Raw genomic sequence first — 27,038 nt, 5'->3', positions numbered from 1 at the left:
ACATACCTGTCCACTAATTGCCGTTACTTTTAACCAGTTCTTTAGTATTATTTATCTCATTACAGACGAGTTTATAATCAGTAATCAAGGACGTACATGACATTTTCCTAATATACCTGAACTTATCACTAATTATTCTTTAATTTGATTTACGACTTTTTTCTTATTACAATCATTACTTCCTTTATTAGTTTCACAGCTCGAAACTTTAGTATCCAAGGCCGTCTGGTAAAATATGAACTTGCCTTGTTGGCAACGTGCGCACTACAATTATACGTCGGGATGGCACGGAAATTATGCACCGCGCCACGGAAATTATGCAATTACTAGAACAGTTTCGAAAGAAAACTTTGGTTGTCTGTTTTGTCGTGTTACGCTTGGTAAACGTATAGCTTAGCGCTTTAGATGCATATTATGACAGTATGACGTAAAACAACACTGCAGTCTCATTTTAGACGCAGAATTTAAGAGAAAAGGGAACAAGGTCACGTGAACGCTTCTCGAGACTAACGTAGTCCCCATTTTCCTCTCTGGATAATATTTTTACGTGATTTGATGAATTTTGACCACAGCTATGCTCCTTTGTTACAATAAGGTCCTTCGCAAAAAAATCGCTTAATATACAAAAAAAATTTTTTTTCATAAATACTTTAAAATTGGGACTACGATTATACGGAGAAGCTGTCACTTACTATCATCTTAACAAAGATGTATTATTTTACAAAAAAAATAGAGTAAAATCAAAATATGTATTTCATCGTACAAAAAGTGTACTAATTCAACTAACTTGTAAGCATAAACTCGAACTACTTACTAAATGTGTTTAAAATTTGAGAACAATATGAAGTAATTTAGTAGAATATGGATTTTAAAACATATGACGTACTAATGGGAACAAATGTCATACTATATATTGTACCCAATTACTTGCCATTAAAAATATAAATGAGAATTCATCAAATCCCAGCACCTTCACCATCTAAAATAATTCTAAAAACTTAAAAACGTTCTTAATAAACTTGTATATAAGATACAAATTTGAATAAATATTTTTGATCTTATGGACATAAACCCTTGTGGAAATATGTAAGATTCAGATGCAAAACAGCTCAATTTCAGTTAAGTTTCTCGAACCTTATAAAGTGAAGTTATAAACAAAGGCGTTAAAAGACAAGTGAACGTTAATACCTATAGTATGGTTAAGTAAGACGATTTACAATGCAAATTAAGCAGACGTTATGACAATGGTTTTAACTTTTAAGGAAAACCAATGAATAATGGTGCGAGATCTTTGAAGTTTTAAATGCTGCCACAAGTTTGTAGTGAACATACCGTCTTCTATATCTTCTTCTTCTTAATAAACTGTCGCTGCAACAATCACCTGTCAAGATTCTGTGGCCAATGCAAAAATGTCTGTTCGTGTCTTCCACTATGCACGATGACAAACAGATTTGTCAAACGACACTTACAAGACCCAAATAACCAATTGCCACTAAAAATTCCTCGCGCGTAAATTCTGAAGGCCTTAATGCCATCAATTATCAGGGTGTTAACTTAAGACTCTTAAAGAGTCTTTAGACCTTATTACAGTAGGCTTAAGGGTTGTTATGGAGGTACGAGCGGAATCCTGAAAGGCCCGTGTCTGTACTCTGTACTGGATTGTGTTGATGTATGATAGAAGTTAAAGGGTATTACTAGTTGCAAGGGTAAGGCGCGCGGTTTTTATACTTTATATATCAAATACTCAGCAAATAACGTGTATAAAATTGTGCTCGTCAGATTCCTCGGCAATTCTTGAATTTATTGCCAAGCGGACCCCAGGCTCCCATGAGCCGTGGCAAAAATGCCGGGACACCGCGAGGAAAAGGAAGAAATAATGTCATTGGAACCCAAGTATTTCCACTATTTCATGTGTTTACTTACATTCAATTTAAATTTTCACATGTAACCGAAAACTGTTAAAACATATTCCCGAACGCGATTGCGCAAGCGATCCGTAGATGTTTGAAAATGGAACAGTTTACACTAACCGCGACCATTTTAATGGCCGTTAGGAATAATTCCCATTCGAATTTGAGTTCTTTAGTAGAGCTGATAAGGAAGAGTTTCAATTGTACTGGTTTGACAGAATGAGATCTCATAATTCGCGGGTAAGGGACCTTTAGTTGGCACTGCACTTGTGGTGTGGAAATATTAGCGTGAAGGAATCTATTAAGACTAATATGTATTACTAAATTATTAGAGAAACAGCTGTGTAGTGCAAACCGCTACGAAGGTATCTTTTGTTTAATTTAATTTAGTGTCATATATTTATGTCTTTATGTTCTATCTTTTTGCTGTATAACATTTCTTATTTTACCATTTGTCCATTGTATGTTATTTTATGTCTTTTTTTATTGCTTGTTGCTTGTCGTGATTTTTCTCACTTGGTCTCAAAGAAAGATCAGCATTGAATATCACCAGCATCATCAACGGCACACAGTAATACGTCCCAGTCCTCACGCATTTGTATGCACTTATGCAGGTATCCTCACGATGCTTTCCTTCACCGAAAAGCTAGCTGCTTTTTTTAAATATCCATACGAGATAGTACGTAACCCTCTCAGCGAGTTCATAAGTTTCTTCTCTAATATGCTTTTCTCCAAGTTTCCCAGATTAGTTTCACACTAAAGTTCGGGTCCAACGTAAGATAACAACAACCCAAGTTTGGTGTAAAAGTAAAACTTGGCGATTAGTAAAAGGAATGGATACAAGGTTAACGGAGTTTTGCCTAAAGAACAATGACTGGTGACATTGAGGGCCGCGGGGGTCCGGCAAAGGAAGTGGTTTTGGTGTTTAGGTCGATAACTGTGGCTTTGACACCAATAAATGTCGAGGAAAAATGACGATGTTGAAGACAAGTCACATTAAAAATCACTTCTGATACTTTTTTTACATGCAAACCAATAGTGTAATGATAATTGATAAGGCGTCACGCAAAATAGGCGCGAATTGCGACGTCGAGTTGCGGAAACCCAGCCCGCGAATATGAATAACGAAACGAAATTGATAAGGCAAACCGATAAGGCCGCTGAAAAAAACGCTTATAGCGAATTTACTGGATGGTCTGGGGGCCTAGCCAAGACGGCAATCGTTGATGCAAAATGACAATCTGATCGTAAGTACAACTTAATACAGATCCTTATGAGAGACGGAACACCGATTGACGCGTGCTGTGCGTGCGCGGCTCAAACATTTTAGCGCAAGCGCACGTGCATGTCGACGCACACGCAGCCTGTGCGCTCTGGCCTTTAACCTTGAAACGCGTTTAACTATTTTTTAGTCAGCACCTCATAACAAATCGGAATGCTAAAATTGAAATCCTAAATCGTAGGTACTATGCCTGGAAAAGGGTTTAAGAACGAAGAACTGAGCAGAGCTCATATAGTTAAAACAAACAAACGCTTATTTACCTGACATGGCCTTACAAGCGCAAACACCGCACGCAAACCAAGTAGGCGTTCAAACGAATACTAATGTTATGGTAGAACATGCTAAACCTATAATGAGGACACGAAACGTGTTAATTTGAACGCATTTATCATTTTTGATCTTCAAGTCTAAGCTGTTGTTTTTATTCACAACGATTACAGGAAGGACTGCGAGATCCATAAAAGACTGATATTATTATAAATTCATTATTATGAGCCCATATTGTCCCACTGGTGGGCAAAAGCTTGACTCTTATTCTTCGATGTGTCTCTATCCTCGAAAGTCTCCCACCAGTCTGTGTCAAAGGCGTCAAGATCGTCGCGCCATCTCCGACGAGGTTTACCGTGACGCCTTACAACCCGGCCTTACAGGTGGCTGTTTTGGCCCACAGGTCACCCGGCATTACTACGGCAGACGTGCCTTGCGCAATCCCATTTGAGCTTAGCGGCAGTTTCAGCTACATCAGTATATTTCAGTTTTGGAGCGTAGTAACAATACTACGTAGGAATAATAATAAAAAATAATGCATTCGGTTAACTTCACGCTCAGAATACTACGCTCGCTGACAAACCTTGAGTTTGGTTTTTTGAACTTTTGTCAAAGACCAAGTCTGTGTGTGTTTGTGTAAGTTTTATCAAGCCTTGAGGTTGGGTTAACAATGAACATATCAAAAGAATGTACCTATTGAAAAACTTTTTTAGTTATATGTAATCTAGATACTATCCAACTCTAGATGAGGGATCACCAATTAGTTTCTTCAAGGGTCCTGTTTATAAAATAAAATGACCACCGCGGTCCGTTTCTACTTAAATTTATTTATAAGCAAACGCAATGTAAAGATCGGCGGTCCGGGTCCGGAGCGGGTCTTCCATTTGGTGACCCCTGCTATAGAGCCATAATTGATATACTTTGTAAAGAGTGGCGAGGGTGCGGATTAGATAGGACCAAATGGCAGGAAAGAAGAGAGGTTTTGCCCAGCAGTGGGACACTTTTATAGGCTAGTAGTATAGGATTTTCCAGTTTTCTTAAGTTTGGAATATCAATTCAAAAGAATGTTTTCTAATTTTATTCCCTTATTTTTAAATAAAGGGTGAGAAAATCTGTTTTTTTTTTCTATATTTCTTTATTCGGAATAGAAGTTAGCAATTTTAACCTAGTTTTAAACATTGTATCTACGATAGATGCGATATTAGAGATCAGACCTAATTTGACGGCATAACTAAGGGCGATTACAGACTAGCGTTTTATACGAGCGTGTTAGCTCGTTTTGACTAAATGTAAGGAAAAGTAACGCGCGTAAGTTCGTAGAAACCAAATCTAGGGAAATGTGATGCGCGTATAAGATTCTACCGCTGAAACGACCGTATACGCGCGTAAAAATACGCTAGTCTGAAACCACCTAGGCTAAATAACTAACATTCAGAAAGGGCCTAGTACGTCCTTTAAAACAGCAAACAAAGCTAACATTCGTAAAGGTCCAGAATACCCTTTATAAATACAAGGGTACATTAGAAGCACATTTAACGCTTCAGGAATATGAATAGGAGTTTTAAAGGGTCTATTATAAAGGATTAAACTTAAGCTGCTGAATGTCTTTTGAGGAATCCTATTTCATTAATTCTATTCTGGTAGCCACAAAGATGTGTTGTTCAAGTAATGACGTGTAATTTACGTAGAACGTAAGGCGGATTACGACACGGATGCGCCAGTGTGGTAACAGCCTAAATCCGGACATTTCAAGGGTGTGAAAAGGGATTTTACCTATTTGAATGAATCTCAATGGTTTTAGTTGGTTTAGGGTTGAGTGTATTAGTTAAAATAGTCTAGTTTTTATAACCCATTACATTACGAGTATCCCCAAATGGACTATATTCAAGAAGCAAGAGAAAAACCATTAAAATAATCGTCTCCAAACAAAGACACGGTATGCAAACCAGACACACAGCATTGCCTATACTTATCTAAAGACGCGCCTTACGGGCAATAAGAATGGGTCCAGTCCAGTACAACGGTGTCACGCACACGAATTCGAGCCCGAATTAGTGTAGCTGACTTCGTGTCGTTGAGTTCGAATGGTATTTCATAGAAGTACATAGAAACCAGTCATGTTGCAGTCTGCAGTCGCCTCACGTCGCCGGGTTCCAACTTGTATCTTCATCATTCATAAAAGTTATTTTGGCTAAAGTAGAACAATGCAAAAAAATTGCGATTTAACTGTCGCATACTAATCTAATCTCAGTTACATTAAGACAATCCGTCACGCTTCGCCTGGGGCTCTTACCTACTGGCATGGTTGCTTACCTAACACGTGGGAGGCTATTGGTCAAGATAGCTATCTCGGCATTGTGGGTGGTTTATACACGTGATAAAATAACCGTCACTTTTTAACACCGCGCGATTGAAAGTGATCGACACTGTATTAATCGTCATTATCATGCTGTTCGGCTGAAAAAAAAAGCGCTGGTGGCCTTGGGGTAGAGCGTGCGACTTGCAATCCAGAGGTCGCGGATTCAAACCCCGGCTCGTACCAATGAGTTTTTCGGAACTTATGTACGAAATAGCATTTGATATTTACCAGTCGCTCGAGATGAAGGAAAACATCGTGAAGAAACCGGACTAATCCCAACAAGGCCTAGTTTACCCTCTGGGTTGGAAGGTCAGATGGCAGTCACTATCGTAAAAACTAGTGCCTACGCCAAATATTGGAATTAGTTGTCAAGCGGCCCCCAGGATCCCATGAGCCGTGGCAAAATGCCGGGATAACGCGAAGAAGAAGAAGACGCTGTCCGGCTTCGTTTCCAGAGATGAGCTAATACGATGCGTAGCCAGGGCAAGTTTGTTAAGAACCAATCACAGCACGCTGAGTGAGGAAAACAAATGAAGTAATTGATACTTTTGGTTTTAAAAAAACAAATCCCTCGCTACTCATCCTCGCACATCTTTGGTGGAATCGCAGGCCAACAAAGACAAGAATAATGCATAGAATACATACATAACTCAGTGATAAACACATAAATAGGTAAATGCCCTTTCTAACATGAATCCGAAACCAGGACTACTGGCTTCGTAACTAGGCAGGTTCAGTACCGACTGATTGTGATTTGATTCGTCTTAGAAGTACTTAATTTTTTACGGATTTTTTCATATTTTCCTTGTTTTGTAGGATCCCTGTATGCGTAGGCAACGTGCCAATCGTTAGCGCTCCGCAGCGAACGAAACGCAACTGTCACTGTCGTACTAAATACCAGAGGGCAGAGGGTCTACCGTGACAATAGAAAGTCGAAATTTCGTTGTCCACCTCCCTATTGCTCCTGCATATTCGAGTGTGATAGAGACAGTTGTCAGATGGCCATAAAGTAACATTTTTCGTGGCGGAATCTCTGCCTGTCTGACCGAACCAACCGGCGTAGGTTCCACCAGACATGCGGGGTTTCGGCGAATATTCGTAATGGCGTCTCGCTATCGGAGGAAAATGAACGAGACGCCATGACGAATATTCGTCAAATCCCGATATGTGTGGCTGCACCCTAATACATGTGCGACAATGTGCGTGACTTATGATTTGGCCGCACTTGGCCAGTCCTCTTTTTATTTTTTAATGCAAGGACGAAAATGAGACTTGCAATAAAAATGTGACTGTTTATTAAACAAAACGTAACTTATAAACAAGAGTCCTGGCAACAGAACAGAATATAGTGGCAAATAGACGAACAAACGAAGTAGTTCGCGGTATTCAGCATCATAGTATTCATATTGCCGTGAACCACTTTTTCGGCCACTCTAATGTCATTGACACCGGCTTGAATGCCGTGCGTCGAACCAGCGCCGGCGCATCTATTCCGAAATTTCGCAATTTGGCTGTCTTTGTCACTCTTGCGTTTACAAGATAAGGTGGATGGGAGAGGAAAGGATAGTTTCGAATTTGGCGTAGGCGGGGTTCGTTTACGTGTCGTGATATACCATCGATATTTATTTTCAAAATTTTATTTCCTAATCCATACGGTGGACAGTGTCTTTGGATCTCAGTAAAGTAGCGCTCGTCGCCTTTTCTCCCAAATGTATTCACAAAACTTGGTTTAAAAAAATAAAAATAAAAACATTCTGGAAAAAGTGAAATCGAATGCCGTTGGTTTACTATAAAGGACAATAAATTTAAAAACGGGCCCATTTACTCTAAAGTAAGATGATAAGTGACCTACCTTTAAAGCTTAACGGTTTGTTAAAAAAACGTACGTTTGTATTTCAATGTCAACTAACAGGTACTTCCTTATTCAACATCATATGTTTACTCTGCAGTATCAAACAACACTGCAGTAATTTAAAAAATAGCTACCTGACGTAAAAACACTTTCCACATAGACATACCTTCATATTAAAACAACGTCGCTTACAGACTTCTTAACTAAACACCCCTCGTCAAGTCCAAGGTTAACTGACACCATGGGTTATGTTAGCATAGCTTGATTAATAACCAGTATAAAATGATTCCGATAACCTTAGTGACTGTGTGCATTCGGAGATCTCACTTAACATGGTTCCTGTAGTAGCGAGCGTACAATAGACACAATAAATTGACCATGCGTAAACCGTAATCCAACGTGATAAGGTATACCTAGGGTGTGTTAGTAAAGGAACAGACACTGCATGCAAACATTGAGGAATCCACGCAAACATTACGTGTGGAGTTATAACAGGGTTTAAATTAAATTGCTGGATAGGTTGGGTTACCTTAACCTGCCCTTGGTCACAGCTCAGCTACAGTCATACTAAAACAATTAATCAAGTACGGCTTTAGGATGATAAAGTTGTACATTGGGATAACTTCAAAAGCGCTTTTCTTCTATTTTTAAACCAGAAGCACGTCATACTGCGTAAGTAGTAGTACAACGCTTACCAATTTTGCTTACTGTTGCCATTTCCAGGAGATTTGACACAGAAAAAATTTTGTAGCAAACCCATTGCTGGACACACTGGAAAGAAGTTTTTCTAGTATCCTGTTAGCTGCAAAACGTTTCTTAGGAAAAATAACTTAATACTGCACATGTGGATTCATAATGCGGATAAAAGAATTCAAATTGTGGAACAAGCAGTTTACACAAAAGATTACATGGAAAGCTCATATGAGGTCACACCATCCCGCCAGTGAAGTCTCCTCAAGAACAAATAGCCTGAAGAAACCATATGGGTAAACTTTTACCAATAGCGAAAAACAGTAGTCGTAGCATCACAGGTCATATGATGTACCCGTTTTGAGCTTAATTATTTAACATAGAATAACAGTTTACTTTGGGTAGAAGTTGCTAATTTATTTTATTTTAAGGGGTGTGCTAGTTGCAAATGTTGCAATATATTTGTTATCAATGATGAAAAAAAAAATAACCAACTGTCGAAGTTATCCCAAAGCACCTTACCACGCTACGCCGTATCAAAAAGATGCTATACTTACCGTGCCTTTTCTTACCTTTATTAAGGACTCATTTGTAGTCCATGGAGTACCTTTCATTTATTATAATTGGTAATGTCACGAATAAATGCTCATTAATTCAAAAGAGCTAAGGCATATGTCGCTAAAATCAACTAGGTGGGTACTTAAGTGTTCGATGTCAGTATATAGATCTGACGTAAAGCAACATGCGAAGCGAAAACGATATATTAACGACAAATGAACAGCAATTAAGTAACGGAGTGATTGAGTGCCGATAAGATGGGCCGATAACAGCTGACTGACTTGGAACGTTTCGCAATGTTCGAAACTTTGTTATGTTGAGTTACTTAACCTATCCCCGTTATTGTTAGTCATAATTTATTCTGTTTATTAGCATAATATGTAATATTATTACACGTGTCGGATATATCAAATCATAAAGATATACCTACACAATATACACAGAAAAACAAAAGTTTCTGTTCCTAGTAATGAAGACTTGGAGCCGAAATTCTGTCGATGTAAAATTTTGGCCTGGTATCAAGTAATTGTTGTACCTAATCAGAAATATGTAGTGGAGTTTTCCTTTTGACGCAAGAGTATACTCTAATTGTACTATGTTAAGTAGTATGTTTCTAATAATTCTGAACTAGACCTAATTGTCTCAATGCCGAATAGTCTTCACACCAATCTACACAATTTGGGCCCAGAATTGACGCTAACCTAGAGTTGGTAAAGTTTTGTTTCCCTATTGTGTTGTATATTCAATTATTTATGGTGTAGCCCTTGAAGATCATTAGACGAGAAACTTCGTACTAGTTTCAATAACATCTTGGAACTAACAAGAGGGATGAATTAGCTCGTAGTACACGTAGTTACTTACAAACTTAGATGCTTCAGTAAGTATTTGTGTTCTTGTTATGATAATGACTGGTATGATAATGCTGAGGAAATTGGAAATAGTTGTATAACAAATTGGTATATATATTTTTTGAAAAATAACGAAACAGAAGAAATGCTCCTTAATCACGATTATTCCTGTTTGGATTCTCCTAAAGGTGGACACCTAGAAAGTTATCTGTAGGTACATAACTAGAAAGGTTATCTTTAGGTACTGTAGGTAGAATACCTATAAATATAAAGGAATTCTTGAGAATATTTCATTAAAGCGGAAGTTCGAACTGAAAGTTCCTTTTACACGGATTCTTATTAAAATATCTCGCAGTTCTAAGTGTTCTAACAAGGCGACATTCGACTTTTGACGATGCCCCGCTCGTGATATGAACAGATCAGATCAATGAAGAGTAAAATTTCGCTATTTTCGGATAAATAAACCGTATACAGTTTTAATGAACTTACGGTATTTTTCGGGATATGACGTTTTTGTTACTTATATGGATATTAGCGATGTCAAATGCTGCTAAAATTAGGTACTCAAATGTAAATTGCGCTGCGTGTCGCTTTAACAGGTGCTCCGTAACAGAGACATGTTATCTTGGCTTACACATTTTATGGGGCGTATCATTGGAGTAAATACAATAGCACATAGAAAAACGACAGTTGGAGGATCCGAAAGAGACCAACTGATAGCCGAGCCGAAATAGGTGAGACCAAAGCACATCGTCTCTGCTGGCTTGGCCACCTCGTAAGGATGGGTGAAGATCGGATTGTCAGCCTGACTAGGCCCCCTGGACGTAGCAAAATGGCGTGCTCTTGTGGTAGAGGCAAAGACTAATTTTGGGTCAACACGCCAGCCAAGTAAAGAAAAACGACTCGTTAAAAGAGTATTCGGTTCCACTACGAGTAAATTCGTCTATTGTTCTGGGCTCTGCAATATGTCCATAGAGGCACAATGTTATTGTGTTCAGCTTTCTATTTGCTGGTGTTTCGGAATTCAATGCAGGTAATAGGTGTATGTATGTACAAATATACGGTGTGTACGTAGAATAACAACAATGGCGGATTAGGAAACTATGAGGCATTTAGCCTATTACATTACTATCAACAGAAATTTCTAAGCAGGTGCGGTGTTCAAAATGGTCTACATACATTTACTCCTCTATCACACACACACATGTGCAGATATTATGAATATTTGGCCTACTCAGCTGCTTCTGCCAATTGTACCAATATAAGCTGCGAAAAAAGTGTATGTATATATAGTAGGCAGGCACTAGATTAGGCTAGGAGGCCGTTTTATTGCAGTCGATCTTATTTAAAAAGCCCACAGTACTTAAATACGTTATCACAGCATCATCCTTCCTTCCTCTTTAGCCTGATAAAAGTGGTAGTAGCATTAATGAGAGTATTCATAAGAGTTTTTAAGAAATCCTATTGCCAAACCCGACAATCCAGGACCGCCAGGCCTGGCGTAGAAGTATGAGAAGACTCGACCATAAATAACGGGAGCAGGGACGGACAAAGAAGAAGAAGCATCAATAAGAATTTAATAAATTCACTATTCTCCCGCATTACGAGTTGTACAGATTGCTCAACAATCAGAGCACCTTCAATTTGATGCAAGATGCAATTTGATACATATCAGTATCATCTTGTGTGGCAACAGCTCACCTTGCTGCGAATCCACACCTGCCGATTTTGTTACAAGGTTACAGGCATTTAGAGTATTGTAAACTTCCTCAACGTTGCCAACCATTCCAAACATTGCCAGGCTCAGAGAGTACAGTAATTAGTCAAAAACCTTGCACAATGCGCAAAGAATCGTATAAAGACACATCCATGTGTGATAAGTTTGTGTCCGTCAAATAAATGTGCGTGTGTCTCTTCGTGTTTGGACACATATTTTTTTGCATGTGTATGTAATATTTTGCATTGTGTTATTTCTTCACCTCCCCGCAGCATTCGGCAGACATATAAAGCTAATCCTTTTATTGTATGCTCTAAGTTGCCACTGTTGCCAGGCTTGAAATAACAGTGGTTCTAATTTGTAATAAAGGAGATGCAATATCCGTTCATCCGTTCCGTTCGTTCCGTTCCGTTCGAACGGAACGGAACGATCTAAAGCTACTCCTTTTATTGTATGCTCTAAGTTGCCACTGTTGCCAGGCTTGAAATAACAGTGGTTCTAATTTGTAATAAAGGAGATGCAATATCCGTTCATCCGTTCCGTTCGTTCCGTTCCGTTCGAACGGAACGGAACAAACTAAAGCTACTCCTTTTATTGTATGCTCTAAGTTGCCACTATTGCCAGGCTTGAAATAACAGTGGTTCTAATTTGTAATAAAGGAGATGCAATATCTAAGAAAAAATCGTGCTTCGATTTTACAGTTGATGTAGACGATACAGATCCGTACATTATGCATTAACATTAGTTGTCAAGGTGTCAGTGTCACGCTGTCAAAATAAATGGCGTCGTACACTTAGCCGTCAAAACCGGTGGCACGAATTTTTCTTAGGTAGACTTTGATCTTTTCTTCAATCTTTATTGACTAATAATGATAGAAGTAGTCGTAACAACTTTACTGTAGACAAAACAGGTTCACAAAAAAAATGCATTTTACTGATTTGCAAGACTGAAGTGATCTCATAAGTGTTCCGTGAACAAAGTTTTGTACGGAACACTAAAAATACAGAAATGAAGGTGGTACAAATGCAAAAAGGTAGAAATGTACGTCTTACCTAACCATTAAATATTAGAAATAGCTGTCTTTACAAGCTTTTATTTAACTTGCAATGTACGTATGTTCTAGTCAAATCTTGCAAGATAATTACCCTCTTCCCATTATTAGATTGAGCTGAAACTTGACATAAATATATGTAAATTTGGGTGCAATATTATGGTGCCATCATCCAATGATGGACAGCAGATGTCGATTTCTACAGTTAATGGACACTTGCTGTTAATTCGTAATATATTTTTATATGCAGTATTTTTCATTTGATAATTTATACATGATCCATTAATAGATTTTGTATCGATGCGGCAGGCTTTTCGGTGACGTCATTACACGGGAAACGTCTCCTGCAAGACTTTCTCCCGGCAGTGTTGGGGTAAGGTAACTGGTGCTGTTTTTAGGATGTAAACCATTATTTATAAATTACCATAGGTATCCGATAAGCGAAACGACTAAATTGTCCAAAACAACAAGCTGTTTAACATTACTCGCCCGATATAACCAAACTAGTACCCACAAAAAAGATAAATTAGTACAAAACAAGTGAAGGTCTCGCTCCAATTTCACCAACGCAAGGTCAGATCGTCAATACCGGTCGTAATGGCACTGCACTGCTTTCTACACCAATGATAGATTGTTTAGAAACAAAAGCTTTCGAAACAATCGCCGTAATTGAATAATTAAGGAAATTAGACTTTGTGAAGAACGTGACACGGTTGAAATGAATTTGCGAGTAATCTGTTGCAGGTCCAAGTTTTTTTGGAACAGGTGTTAACATCGGTGTTAAAATGTCGGCGTGAAAGATTCTCACAGGATTGCCTATTGTGAAACATCTCATCTTATTCTTACAGATCAGAAGTTGCCTTGAAGTTGTCAGAAGCTGTCTTTAAGACTAGAACTTTTTCATCTTCACCGTTAAGATAGTAGACAGTTCTCAACTGTGCGTTCCTCCAGAAACTTCCTGCCTCGCAAAGCTAAACTGTGAAACGAACCATCGCCCGTGGCTTCTGGACCGATACGACCATTAAAACTACAAGAAAAGAGCGTACTTTCATCTTAAAAGACAGCAACACACTAGCAACCACTCTGGTGTTACAGGTGTTCATCGGCGATGGTAATTACTAACCTGTTGGTTTGAGGGCGGGAAGAAAAATAAACGTGCTTGCTCATGAAAGTCCTGTAATCATAATCAAGCCTGTCGACTGTTGGGCGCAGCCAACGGTGCTTAGTCTATGCGTATATATACTTATAGCTATAATATTACCATCAAGCAATTTGTCTGCTCGTTTGCCTCTTGTATAATAAATAATGTATACAGCCCAAGATCACGTGGCTTGAATCCCCGAAGAGCGCCGTAAGTCACGTTTCCGTCCCAGTTGGCCGTGACTATAAGGAATCGCGAAAATAAATTTGGAGAACAACTTTACAGCTTTAATGGCTTCTCGTTGTTTAAGTACCTATTCGGTAACTAAGGCATACCAACCTAGCTATTTAAAATGCACATTTCTTAAAGGCCTACTGCATATAGTGCATATGCCAAACATTTTATTGTCATTATATCGAGTAGCGAGTCAACAATTGTATAAGTATAGAAATAGACATATTTTATTCGTAAACACAAACGAGACAAACAATCATATGAAAATCTTAAAGTGCCACACAATGGCCTCATCCCAGTATGGTGCTGCTTACTTCCAGCGCTGATCTTCCGATGCCAATCAAGTGAAAGAATCACGGCATGTAACACAAAAGTAACAAGCAATCATTTTTTTTTGTCAAAAATATTTTCTTTATAAGTATTTTATCGCTGACTGTAATTTTCTTTCAACAGGCAACTAATACTCATCGAGACAATTATAAGAAACCCAAACACAATTAGGTTGCGTTATTTTATCACTGAGTTTCTCCTCCTGTCCTGTGATCAGCTCGATGGTATTTATAATATTGCATTGTTACCCAGCTCACTGGGTACCTAATCAAGGCACCTCTCAAGCTGCCCCCCTTGATTAGGTGCGACGACTCGCATGCGAGTGCATTACACTGCGGCATTTGATCTATAGATTCAATTGGTTCTGGCATCATTAATCTAAGAATCTAAGCGTTTTAAGTAGAAGTAGAGCCTATCCTTAAAACTTTATAATCCAGAGTTTTATCGTTAATTCCTTTGCCTCATTATCATAGCTTTTAATGCGTCACGAATTAAAAACAAGTGCAATTAAAAATGTGCCATTTTAAAATAAACCAGGGCATCCAGGAGCGTGAAAAGCTGCTTTGATGTGCAAAGGAGAAACCACGTTAAAATGTACGATATTCATGTGTAAAAAGATTCATTACACTATTTTTAAGGTTTTTATTTAGGCCTTTTTAAACCCCCGATGCAAAAAAGGGGTGTTATATGTTTGACGCCAATATCTCTGTCTGTGGCATCGTAGCTCTTGAACGGATAGACTGATTTCGATGCCGTTTTATTCACGTGAAAGCGAGTTTCCTTGCGGTGGATCGTAGCTATGTTTGATAGAAATCGATCAACCAATTTGAAGAGTAGCAGCTCTTTTCAAAAATTATGTAAGGCATATTTGGCATGAAATTGATTTTTTTGCCATAAAGCGTAGGTTTTAAAATTGTTCAATTTAATAGTTATCGTGAAACCATTTTACATTATAAAGAAAAGCATGGATAGCCGCATATTTTAACTTGAAGTAGATATAAAGTCAAAGAACTTGATCTCTGTCTCATTTTGTCCTTTGTCACAATGATAATCAATAAAAAGTAAGTTTGATTAGTCAACGTCTGATATATATACCTCAGCCAATCTGCATCAGTTGTCAAATTTCCGGCATCAATATTTTGCACAAATTTCTATCGTCCCCTTTGTATTCCTTTGTTACTACAAGTTGGTACTTATTGAGCTCAAAATTTTCGTAGGCGTATCTTTGATATTAGTGTTATCCTAACTCGCGTACATTTTGTATTTTGCAGACCCACGCACATTCAGAGGAGCATCTGGCGTTCTGTGTAGCTCACAAATTGAGTTTGCCTAAACATACATAAAAAATATTATACGACATTATTACAGAAAGATTCAAAGATTCAAAGAATTTATTTGCGCAGAATACACGTATATACATGCAGATCATATTGGTACAAAAAAAAAACAAAGTTCCAGTGTATTCAGTCTGCGTGCAGACATGCAAAGATTATAGATTATAGAGGAGCACATTCTAACATCAAATCATAAATCAATACAAACATGAATAAAGAATAATATAATAATTAGTAAAAAATATGAAAATGTCAATGAAAAATAATTGCAAAGTCAGTTATTCAAATAATCCTTAATACTATAAAAGCATCTGTCCAAAAGCCAGCTAGTCAACTTACGCTTGAATATGTTGCCTCTGAGTATCTTTAAGTCATCAGGTAGTCTATTATAAATTAATATACACATGTTATATACATTTTTTTCATAAATCATTTTACGTCCACGTGGTTTAAAAAGTAGATTTACAAATTTCTGCCTTTTCTGCCTATGCATAACATCACTACGTTTAGAAAAAAGTGCACGGTGGTTATTAACAAATAAAGATATTTCTCTTATGTATAAGCAGGGTAAGGGAAGAATATGCAGCTTTTCAAATAAGGGAACACAAGGATCATCAGGACTAGCATGACAAATAGCCCTTACACATTTTTTCTGTATTTTAAAAACTCTCTCTACATTGACAGACCTACCCCACAGAATTAGCCCGTAGTGAAGAACAGAGGACACGTATCCATGATAAGCCGTCAGAGCAGCCCCTAATGAGACCGTGTCCCTGAGTCTTCGGAGAGCAAACACAAATCTGTTTAGCCGGTTGCAAATTTGTTCGACATGATCTTTCCAGTGCAGATGCTTAGTGAGTGAGTGAGTCCAGTGAGAGAGCAGAAAGTGAGTAAGTCCAACAGTAAGCTAAGGCTCGTGTCGTGGATACACACAATATTTTACCTTTACCAGGATTTGAACTCAGGACCATCGGCATCATAGGTAGGGTCACTATGTCACTACCAACTAGGCCCTGCGGATCGTCAAACAAACTACGTACAGCCGCTAACCAAATTATGCTAACCACTGTATTCATTATTAAGGTCTAGTAGGGCCAAAGATGATGATGATGATGATGATGATGATGATGGCTATACCTTTTAGCCCGTCTGTAAAGGATTTAGGTGTGCACTTGGATTGTACTTTGAGCTGGAGACCGCAGGTTGCCGAAATCAGTCGGAAGGTTACGGGCACCCTTCACGCTCTTAACAAACTCAGACACTTTTTGCCAGTCAAAACTAAAACTTTATTAATTTACACCTTAATCCTACCCATTATCGACTATGGTGATGTATGCTATCCTGACTTAAATGAAGAGCTACTTGACAAGTTGGACCGTCTTCTTAATAATTGTATCCGCTTTATCTTCTGTCTCCGGAAATATGATCATGTGTCCTCGTTTCGTTCCCAGTTGGGCTGGCTCCCTATTCGTCAACGGCGTAATATTCGTATGCTCTGCACTCTTTATTCCATTCTCAATGATCCACACTCCCCTGAATACCTTAAGTACTTCTTTCACTTTTATGGTGCTTCTCGTGACCGTCAATTTCGCTCTACTGGCAATCTCTCTCTTTCTATCCCCACTCATAGAACAAGCTTCATGTCTAACTCTTACGCCATTCAGGCAGCACGTCTCTGGAACGGTCTTCCCCCTAACATTAGAAAAGCTCCCAACAAGTTTGCTTTCAAAAAATCTTTGCGTGATTTATTTGCTGGCAGTTTAAAGATCAATTAAGTATCAGTCTCACGAATCGGTTATGTATATTATGTATATATATATATATATATATATATATTTATTTATTTATGTAATGTATGTATGTGTCTTTATGTATTTAAGTAGTTTATAATTAATTTATGTGTATTAGGACTCTAATTCTTTCAATAACAATTTCTTTTAGTTTTAAACGCGCCGCCTACAATCTTTTCTGCTTTGCCCTAAGGTTGACTGGTAGAGAATGCCTCATGGCATTAAGTTCGCCTTTTGTACATTAAGTTTGTCTTTTGTGCAATAAAGTTTTAAATAAATAAATAAATAAAGATGCAAATAGGTATTGGAATACTATTGGTTACTGAGTATAATTGGTAGCGTAGAGATAAGACTTGCGACTTCAGGGGTTTAAACTCAATCTCGTACTATAATAAGTTTCTTGGAACTTTATGTGTACGATGAGGTATCATTTGATTCTCCCTTGGGGTAGGACGATTAGAAAGGTCTGAAATCATGGCTCTTGGGTTGCCAAAGTGAACTTCAGGTTCCTCGATGCAACTTGGAAAATACTTTTGCTCCATATCATGCTTTATTTCAGCGTAATACGACATCAAAATCTAGTTATAACAAACTAATAAACATTTTGAGTTGTCCCAGTCGGCGCCAGGCCATATTTATTCAATTTGAACTTTTGCCCTCAATTTTCGTATAGCTTTAATCGTATTGTTAGCATCAAATACAGTCAGTCCGACACTGCCAAAATCTCCAACCTTGAACCGAATAAGATCCGCTTGGCTGGACATAAAGCCCAAATCAGACATCAAAGAAACAAGTTGGCAAATAAGTATTAGATACTTCGGAAATTTGGAGACAATATCAGAATTTTATCGGCAATTCACTTCGACCTCTTTTCGCAAGTATTCGTGTTACATCTTATTTTTGATAGAGGTACTTTTGTGATGCAGAACCATGTGCCCGGTGTGCCGTTTTGAAGCGAATAAGGCAAATTTTATGTTCGATGAGCGTTTTCATATGATTCAATGTAGCAGAGATGTAGGTGTAGGCTGTGTGTCAGTTATAGTGTGTGATAACGAAAACAAGTATACTAACAGTTATATATTTAGAACGGACCGAAAATAAGTAATTTTTGATTTTAAAGTAAAAATCGCCAGCTGTAGCCGCTATAGCAGTACCATTAGGTAACTACCTACTTAGATTGAAATGTATTTCGCTATTAAGATTAAGTAAATTTTCATGTATTGTAGGTGTTTCCATTTATATTTATTCTGAGGTTGTGAAATAAAGAGGATTTGTATTGTATTTTATTTATAAGAAAGTTAATCTTTTCCTAATTCAATCTCTTAAATTAATTACAAATCGAACGTAAATATTTTGATTACGTGTAGTAAACATTAATTAATTACACAGCGAATTGAATTCGAAATTATTATAATGAGTAGGTACCGGTTCTGACCGTTTGTTATGTTAGTACGAAGTATTATTTATTCTGTTGTATAGGATAGGAAAAACCAATTATCTAGACAGAACTAACGAGGAAAGTCCTTGGAAAAAGGTAGTCAGGTCGGCCTCGCCACTAACTGAGACGCATAGTTGAGAAGTAGGTAGCATCAACTAGTTTTGGCTGGGAGGAGCTTGAGAAAGCCACACAGGACCGTGACCGTTGGTGATCCCTCTTTACAAGGTTTTATTTAACTTGCTCTGTTAGTACAGTGTGGGGTGGGTCACATCTTGGAAGCTAAATTTGATTCACTTCCCGCTTTCTGATTGAGCTGAAATTTTGCATACTTACCTAATATGCAAATCGGATGACAATTCAATATTATGATGGCATGAAGCTCAACTGATGATGTAGACAGGTGGCTATGGGAACTCTCTGATAAAACAACACAAACTAATTGTGTTTGGGGTTGTTAGAATTATCTGGGAGATTACAATTCCTATGACTATTGATTGCCTGTGTAATGAAAAGTACTGTAAGCGATAAAAGCTTGTACCAAAAATGTTTATTTTTTTGCCAAAATCTTACAAGAACATATGTCCCTGATATGAAATAACAGGTCATCATCAGTAGGCTTCTTTGTAGATGATGTCCAAATCATAGTAGACTTATCGCAAACGTGGTCGACTCAGTCGAAAATTTGTGCTTATCCCCGATGTCACCCTTTAATTATACAGAATGATATTGGGGATGGATTAATACCTTAATATAGCGGCCAGCTCAAACACTACTTAGCCAAATTGAAGGGATAATCCCAAGGTCCAACTTCGGGTATGATAATGTTCTTATTGATTGGCTATCAAACTACTGGGTTCATTATTTATGTTATTATAGGCGCGTTTACTTTAATTTGTTTTCTGTTTAAACTATAACTTTTAGGCGCTGATGATTTTGATTTTGCAAGTCTAATTTGTGTTAACGAGTGTGAGTCAGTATAGTAGCTATTGATAGTATGTGTAGTGTATCTATGTTTGTTCAAGTGCTTGATGTAAAATGTTTACTTGTAGTGACCTAAGTTGTTTCATTAAATATCATTAGTTTTAACTTTATGCTCTCTTCTTCCTCGCGTTGTCCCGGCATTTTGCCACGGCTCATTGGAGCCTAGGGTCCGCTTGACAACTAATCCCAAGATTTGGCGTACGCACTAGTTTTTACGAAAGCGACTGCCAAGTGCCATCTGACCTAACTGCCATCTGCCATCTGTTTTAACTTTATGCTAATAGAAATAAACTATCTATAAGCCGGCTATCACTGGCACTGGTGGAGATAGTGTGAACACAGGTTTAGATTTACCTCACAATATTACTGACAAGTAGATATACAGGAATATCACATTAGTAAGCATTTACCTCATAGTTGGTAAACTCTTGAGCGTGAGTTATGCATTAAATTCCAAGAGGCAAAGAAAATATAGTCTGCATCAAAATTAACAAAATGTTTAATTTAATTTTCATAAATAGTTACATATCTCTTTTATTTATAGTTTAACATTTGTATTTTTAGAGATCTTAGAGATTGTAAACCGGATCACGAAGGACCATGTGGTAATAGTGCATATAGGTATTACTTTATCTGATTAAATATAAGAACGCTAAACTAAACAATAAAACTTCGGCAACTTAACACAAACTCAAGTATGCAACAAATCGATGATTCACCATTACGTGAAAAATGCCGCAAAACACGACGAACTTGAAAACGCAAACTTAACTCGTAAAATATTACCTTCAACGCGCCGCCTATAACTGCGACAAACCAGGGCTAGGTGCCAAGCACAGTTAACCAACTTTTCACAACACTAGCACATCCAGGCTAAACAAAAACGAGAACCACAACATTGGCACTAGGAAATTCAAAATGGCGGACGACACGTCCGACTGGTTTACGCGCCAAACCGCGACTGAGCTAGACACGTTTGCCCGGTAAACTCCACCAATAAACAAATGAAACGAGCGGGAAGATTGTACATCATACATCACTGTTCAAGTTTGTATAGAGATAAGAATGAATATAGTCTAAAACGCAATGAATGAGAAGTAAACATAAGTGACTTTGAACAACGGAAAGCGAAATTAAAGTAGCATTTTGCTTGTCACGGGAATGTTACTCTTAATGAATTCACTTAAGATATATATATGCAACAGATATGAGATTTGATAATTAGTTTCCGATTGGCAAATATAACCTATAGCCGGCGGAAGTGTGACATGCGAAACATTATTATTAACATATACCGTTTAAGACTTGATTACAGACATAATAGTTCCTTCCAGTCTCAATTAGATAACTTTATTAGCAAACAGGTTACGTGTGCATAATGAAGTAGTTAACTATTAAAACGTAACTGGGGTGTTGAAAATTATCTATACAGAACGTCTGAAAGATATAATCAACGTAGTAACCGTATTGTTGCCCGAGGACATTTGCAAAAACCGAAAAGCCTTACGATATCAGAATATTTTGAAACTCATAATTTATAAATAACATAAATACGGTAAAAAAAATATAGCAATTACCCTAGGTACCCCTAGACCCCCTACTCGCCAGTCAATAATCCTGGACTATGTTATAGCTAGTCCCGGTTCACCCCTTCAAAGTATGATTTCCGGAATAAAATATTACCTTTATGTCCAAAACTATCTGTATTCAAAGTTTCATTCAACTCTGTTTAGCTGTTTACTTTTGATTAAATAACAAATATTCAGTTAAATTATCCACATTTACAATTTTATGTAGAAGGTGTAGGTAGGTACGACAAGTCGGTCTCTTCTAAAAGCAGAAAGGATTTACGACGACCCTATACAATTAAATAAAGCAATAATAATTCTTACCTGTGAATCTAAAGCAATTTTTGTCCTAAATAGAATAACTTTGTAAAGATTCCCTTGTAAAAGAATCAGTAATTTGAAATGAAACAATTGTATTTAACTAGATACTGATGGTACCAATAATAACTATTAAAATTATAGTTTTGTGTAAAAACCTTAAACTGGTGAAAAGGCTGAAAAGTATATCGTTTCAACTAGAGTTTATTCATTCAGGGTAAAACAATACTTTATTTATTGATTATCATTACCTACCCAATTAATTCTAATATTTTGACGGAATTCCTCTCGTTTCGGTTTGCAGTTTCGATTTGTAAAAGCAGGAACTAGATTTCAAAGCGAAACTGCAAATGGGCAAAGCTTGTACAGAAAAGCTAGTGCAAAACTTCAAACCTAGGTCAGTGCGGGTCGGACGTGAGAATTAGGTCATGGACGATTTCAAGTACTTCACTACACCACTCACTGGACTCGCATCAATTGGACCAGTATACGATTGATATGCGGTTAAAATTAGTTGTTAGGGTACTAGGGTACCTCTAGCGGCTCACCATAAAAGAAAAATTGTCAGTCAAATAAAAAAAAAACGGGTTGCACTCCGGGAGTGGCGGCAGAAGTGAAAACTTGAATATTAACGTTATGAATTTTTGATATTTTGGAATCGTTAGGGAATAATTTTGCACAAATTGTTTTAATTATCAGTATAAAAGTACTATCATTTATGTATTAGGAGGGCTGACCCCGAATAGGGAAAAAGCCAGGGGATTGATTGATAAAAGTACTAACATTTATGTGGTAAAATACAATATTCATTTATTGCACTATCGTACACAAAGATGACAATTTATCTTCTTCATGACAAACATGACAATTTATATTACATAAAAAAATTTACACTTCAGAACGATTACAATTATTTAACATTAAAAAGTTTAGCTCAGAAAAATCAACTTCCATCTATTATTTCAACGACTCTTACACCATCATCATTACTAGACTCATCATGGAGTTTTTCGAACAGGTCACGTGTCCGTCTTACGAATTTTCAATCTGACGAATCTGTCGCTCACGTGACCTGTCGGGAGTTTATCATTTTTTCCCCATCACAAAAAGTGCACAGCGCCGCTAAAGAAGTTTTCACTTCAAAAAAAATTAAATTAGTTTTGTTTTATAAGCAACGAAATAAAATAAAAACAAGTCTGTTCTATTTAAGTTTTATTGTAGGTAATTATTTAGTACTAGAATTAAGACGGTGAAACACAGTGAAAGGCAGAAGGCACACCTCTAGTGGTTTGGTTTAGGCAGTAATAGGAATATCACGAATCGTTTTTAGGGTTCCGTAGCCAAATGGCAAAAAACGGAACCCTTATAGATTCGTCATGTCCGTCTGTCTGTCCTATTCTGTCACAGCCACTTTTTTCCGAAACTATAAGAGCTGTACTGTTCAAACTTAGTAAGTGGATGTATTCTATGAACCGCATTAAGATTTTCACACAAAAATAGAAAAAAAAAAACAATAAATTTTGGGGGTTCCCCATACTTAGAACTGAAACTCAAAAAAACTTTTTTCATCAAACCCATACGTGTGGGGTATCTATGGATAGGTCTTCAAAAATGATATTGAGGTTTCTAATATCATTTTTTTTTTAAATAAATAGTTTGCGCGAGAGACACTTCCAAAGTGGTAAAATGTGTGTCCCCCCCCCCGTAACTTCTAAAATAACAGAATGAAAAATCTAAAAAAAATATATGATATACATTGCCATGTAAACTTCCACCGAAAATTGGTTTGAACGAGATCTAGTGAGTAGTTTTTTTTTTAATACGTCATGAATTTAAAAAAAGAATTTTTTTTTCAACATACCCATACATGTGGGGTATCTATGGATAGGTCTTCAAAAATGATATTAAGGTTTCTAATATCATTTTTTTCTAAACTGAATAGTTTGCGCGAGAGAACCTCCCAAAGTGAAAAAAAGTGTCCAAAGTGGTAAAATGTTGAACGAGATCTAGTAGTTTAAGTAGTTTTTTTTAATACGTCATAAAGGAACCCTTCTTGGGCGAGTCCGACTCGCACTTGGCCGCTTTTTTATTCACAACAAAAACAACTGCATATCGCTTTGAACAACCACAGGGCCTACTGCAAAATTGGAAAATCGAAATTTCATCTCTTACCAATTTTGAGCGAATAACTATTTATTGATTTATGACGTTTATTTTAGTTCCTCAGTATATTATATTAAACAATTCCGGGTAGTTGTTATGAAATAGGTCAAGCGTCAAGACTCAAGTAATATTACTAATAGTATGGATTTTTCAGTAGAATATTTCCGCGAGTTATTGTTCTATGAATTATAATTATAACACTTGGACCAGAGTTGACCCCTTATTTCAATTGCATAATAGGAATTATGAAATTGACAAATGTCCTCGAAAAAATCGTAAGCCAGTTTCCAAAATAAGATTATTACTAAAATACTTGCTTACATAATGTATAAAAAAGCGGCCAAGTGCGAGTCGGACTCGCGCATGAAGGGTTCCGTACCATTTAAGACGTATTAAAAAAAAATCTACTTGCTAGATCTTGTTCAACATTTTACCACTTTGGACACACATTTTACCACTTTGGAACTGTCTCTCGCGCAAACTATTAAGTTTAGAAAAAAATGATGTTAGGAACCTAAATATCATTTTTGAAGACCTATCCATAGATACCCCACACGTATGGGTTTGATGAAAAAAATTTTTTTTTAATTTATTGACGTATTAAAAAAAACTATTCACTAGATCTCGTTCAAACCAATTTTCGGTGGAAGTTTGCATGGTAATGTATATCATATATTTTTTTTAGATTTTTCATTCTGTTATTTTAGAAGTTACAGGGGACACACATTTTTTCACTTTGGAAGTGTCTCTCGCGCAAACTATTCAGTTTAGAAAAAAATTATATTAAAAACCTAAATATCATTTTTGAAGACCTATCCATAGATACCCCACACGTATGGGTTTGATGAAAAAAATTTTTTTTTTAAATTTTTATGACGTATTAAAAAAAACTACTTACTAGATCTCGTTCGAACCAATTTTCGGTGGAAGTTTGCATGGCAATGTATATCATATATTTTTTTTTGATTTTTCATTCTGTTATTTTAGAAGTTACAGGGGGGGGGGACACACATTTTTTCACTTTGGAAGTGTCTCTCGCGCAAACTATTCAGTTTAGAAAAAAATGATATTAGAAACCTAAACATCATTTTTGAAGACCTATCCATAGATACCCCACACGTATGGGTTTGATGAAAAAAAATTTTTTTTTTAATTTTTATGACGTATTAAAAAAAAACTACTTACTAGATCTCGTTCGAACCAATTTTCGGTGGAAGTTTGCATGGCAATGTATATCATATATTTTTTTTAGATTTTTCATTCTGTTATTTTAGAAGTTACGGGGGGGGGACACACTTTTTACCACTTTGGAAGTGTCTCTCGCGCAAACTTTTCAGTTTAGAAAAAAATGATATTAGAAACCTCAATATCATTTTTAAAGACCTATCCATAGATACCCCACACGTATGAGTTTGATGAAAAAAGATTTTTTGAGTTTCAGTTCTAAGTATGGGGAACCCCCAAAATTTATTGTTTTTTTTCTATTTTTGTGTGAACATCATAATGCGGTTCATAGAATACATCTACTTACCAAGTTTGAACAGTATAGCTTTTATAGTTTCGGAAAAAAGTGGCTGTGACAGAATCGGACAGACAGACGGACATGACGAATCTATAAGGGTTCCGTTTTTTGCCATTTGGCTACGGAACCCTAAAAAGCATAATAAAATCAATCAGGGATGCATGTAAGTTACATGTAAAAATACTCAAACACAATACTGTATTTGTTAATGAAATAAAAAAAAATTGAAGAATTAAATTGCATTGATATAAGGGGATATCACAGAGTACCTATGTAGATTTTAGATAAGCGTTGGAGTCGTTTAAATTACGTGGAGAGTTTGCACGACGGACGGATCTGAAATGTATGGGAAGATCCACGGATCCGAATCCAGATCCGGATAATTTGATTCATTACGGACCCGCATTACAAGCCCTAATTACGTCCAACTTTAACTAGCTTTACCGTTGGCTCTATAAATTACAAGAAACGCAATAACTGTTATATGTGACATCTTTTAGGTCAGCAAGCTTCATCCCAGACTGCATTAATTAGCACTGCATTAATCTGAAAATCTGGTAAAATGCTTATATTACCTTTTTCCAGTACCTAAACTAACTACGTATGGCTTCAATAGCGACTGATTACAGCTTCTACAGTTTTTCATACTACGCTTTCTTCCTTACTGCAAATATTAGGGTATTTTCAAAAGAGCATATCGCAGGTACAATAAAAAAAATTACCTCATAAACTCTAATAAAAAAGTTTACTTTCAAAGCAAAAAAAAATTCTATTCTAGATACTCGTATTGGTTAGCCTCCATTAAACTGATATGAAAGCACTTAGTAATTGAGAAATCTGGTTAAAACTTATTTTATATAATGCATATTGAATTTGCATAAAGTTGTTATGAGAAAGTTGCGTTGCATTGACTTGAGTATTGTTAATATATAACTTCGATGACTTAAATTAAACTTATTAAGCACTATAAAAGGATGTAAGAGGATTTTAGTGACACCGCAAAACAAATGCATATTATGTCGACCGGGCGAGGGGCGGCGGGCGGGCAAAGGCTACTATTGCTAATTGACCATAACCCCATAATTGCGTCTATTTGAGTTCTTTTTTACACAACGTATGTACAGGAGCTCCAGCCGTCATCTAGTGATAAAAGCTTGAGCTTCTTGGAAATACAACATAACATAGGGTAACGAAACATGATTAAGAATGAAAGTGGGAAAGTAAAAGATAGATATAGAGATAAAATATAATAGCCTCAATTTCGTATACATACTGAACTAGTTAATAACAGAATAAACACAGACACGTATAATTAATAATTTTGACTTTTGAGGTACTATAATAAAAAAACATAGCAAGTAGGGTCATTTTCCAACGGGTTCGCATTATTTTCTTGAGTTGAGGTGTCCAATAAAGAGTATTTGTATTGTATTCTATTTCGTGTATTGTCTACATCCCTTGATGATATTTGGAGGTCAGATAAAATATATTTTCGTTCTTCTTCTTGACTAGGGTCAAGCTCCTAAGCCTCATCCTATCACTGCGACCATTCCCGATCAATAACAAATAAGCAGCTATAATAACTTCGACAAATGCAGACGAATCGTTTGATGGAAAGCAATCACCCTCAACCATGGACATCTGTAACACTATAGGGATTGCAGACTTGCAATAGGTACTTGCAA

General features: G+C 36.8%; 1 protein-coding gene across 5 annotated transcripts in view; it reads right to left on the bottom strand.

The window, feature by feature from the left end:
• The window catches only part of LOC133519304 (uncharacterized), a 171,363-nt gene that overhangs the window by 99,245 nt on the left and 45,080 nt on the right, over window positions 1-27,038 (bottom strand). For 2 of the 5 annotated variants that reach the window (XR_009799612.1, XM_061853333.1), the window contains exon 1: window positions 20,569-20,739. The exons of 2 other annotated variants lie outside the window; for them this stretch is intronic. The gene's annotated coding sequence lies outside the window, so the exon portion shown is untranslated. Of the gene's footprint in view, window positions 1-20,568; window positions 20,741-27,038 lie in introns of those variants that run through there. One more of the 5 variants, XM_061853336.1, reaches the window with a different exon arrangement.

The sequence above is a fragment of the Cydia pomonella genome, chromosome 6, assembly GCF_033807575.1.
Source record: "Cydia pomonella isolate Wapato2018A chromosome 6, ilCydPomo1, whole genome shotgun sequence".
Lineage (NCBI taxonomy): Eukaryota > Metazoa > Arthropoda > Insecta > Lepidoptera > Tortricidae > Cydia > Cydia pomonella.
The sequence above is the reverse complement of the archived record's forward strand: the minus strand, read 5'-3'. Positions and strand labels throughout refer to the sequence as shown.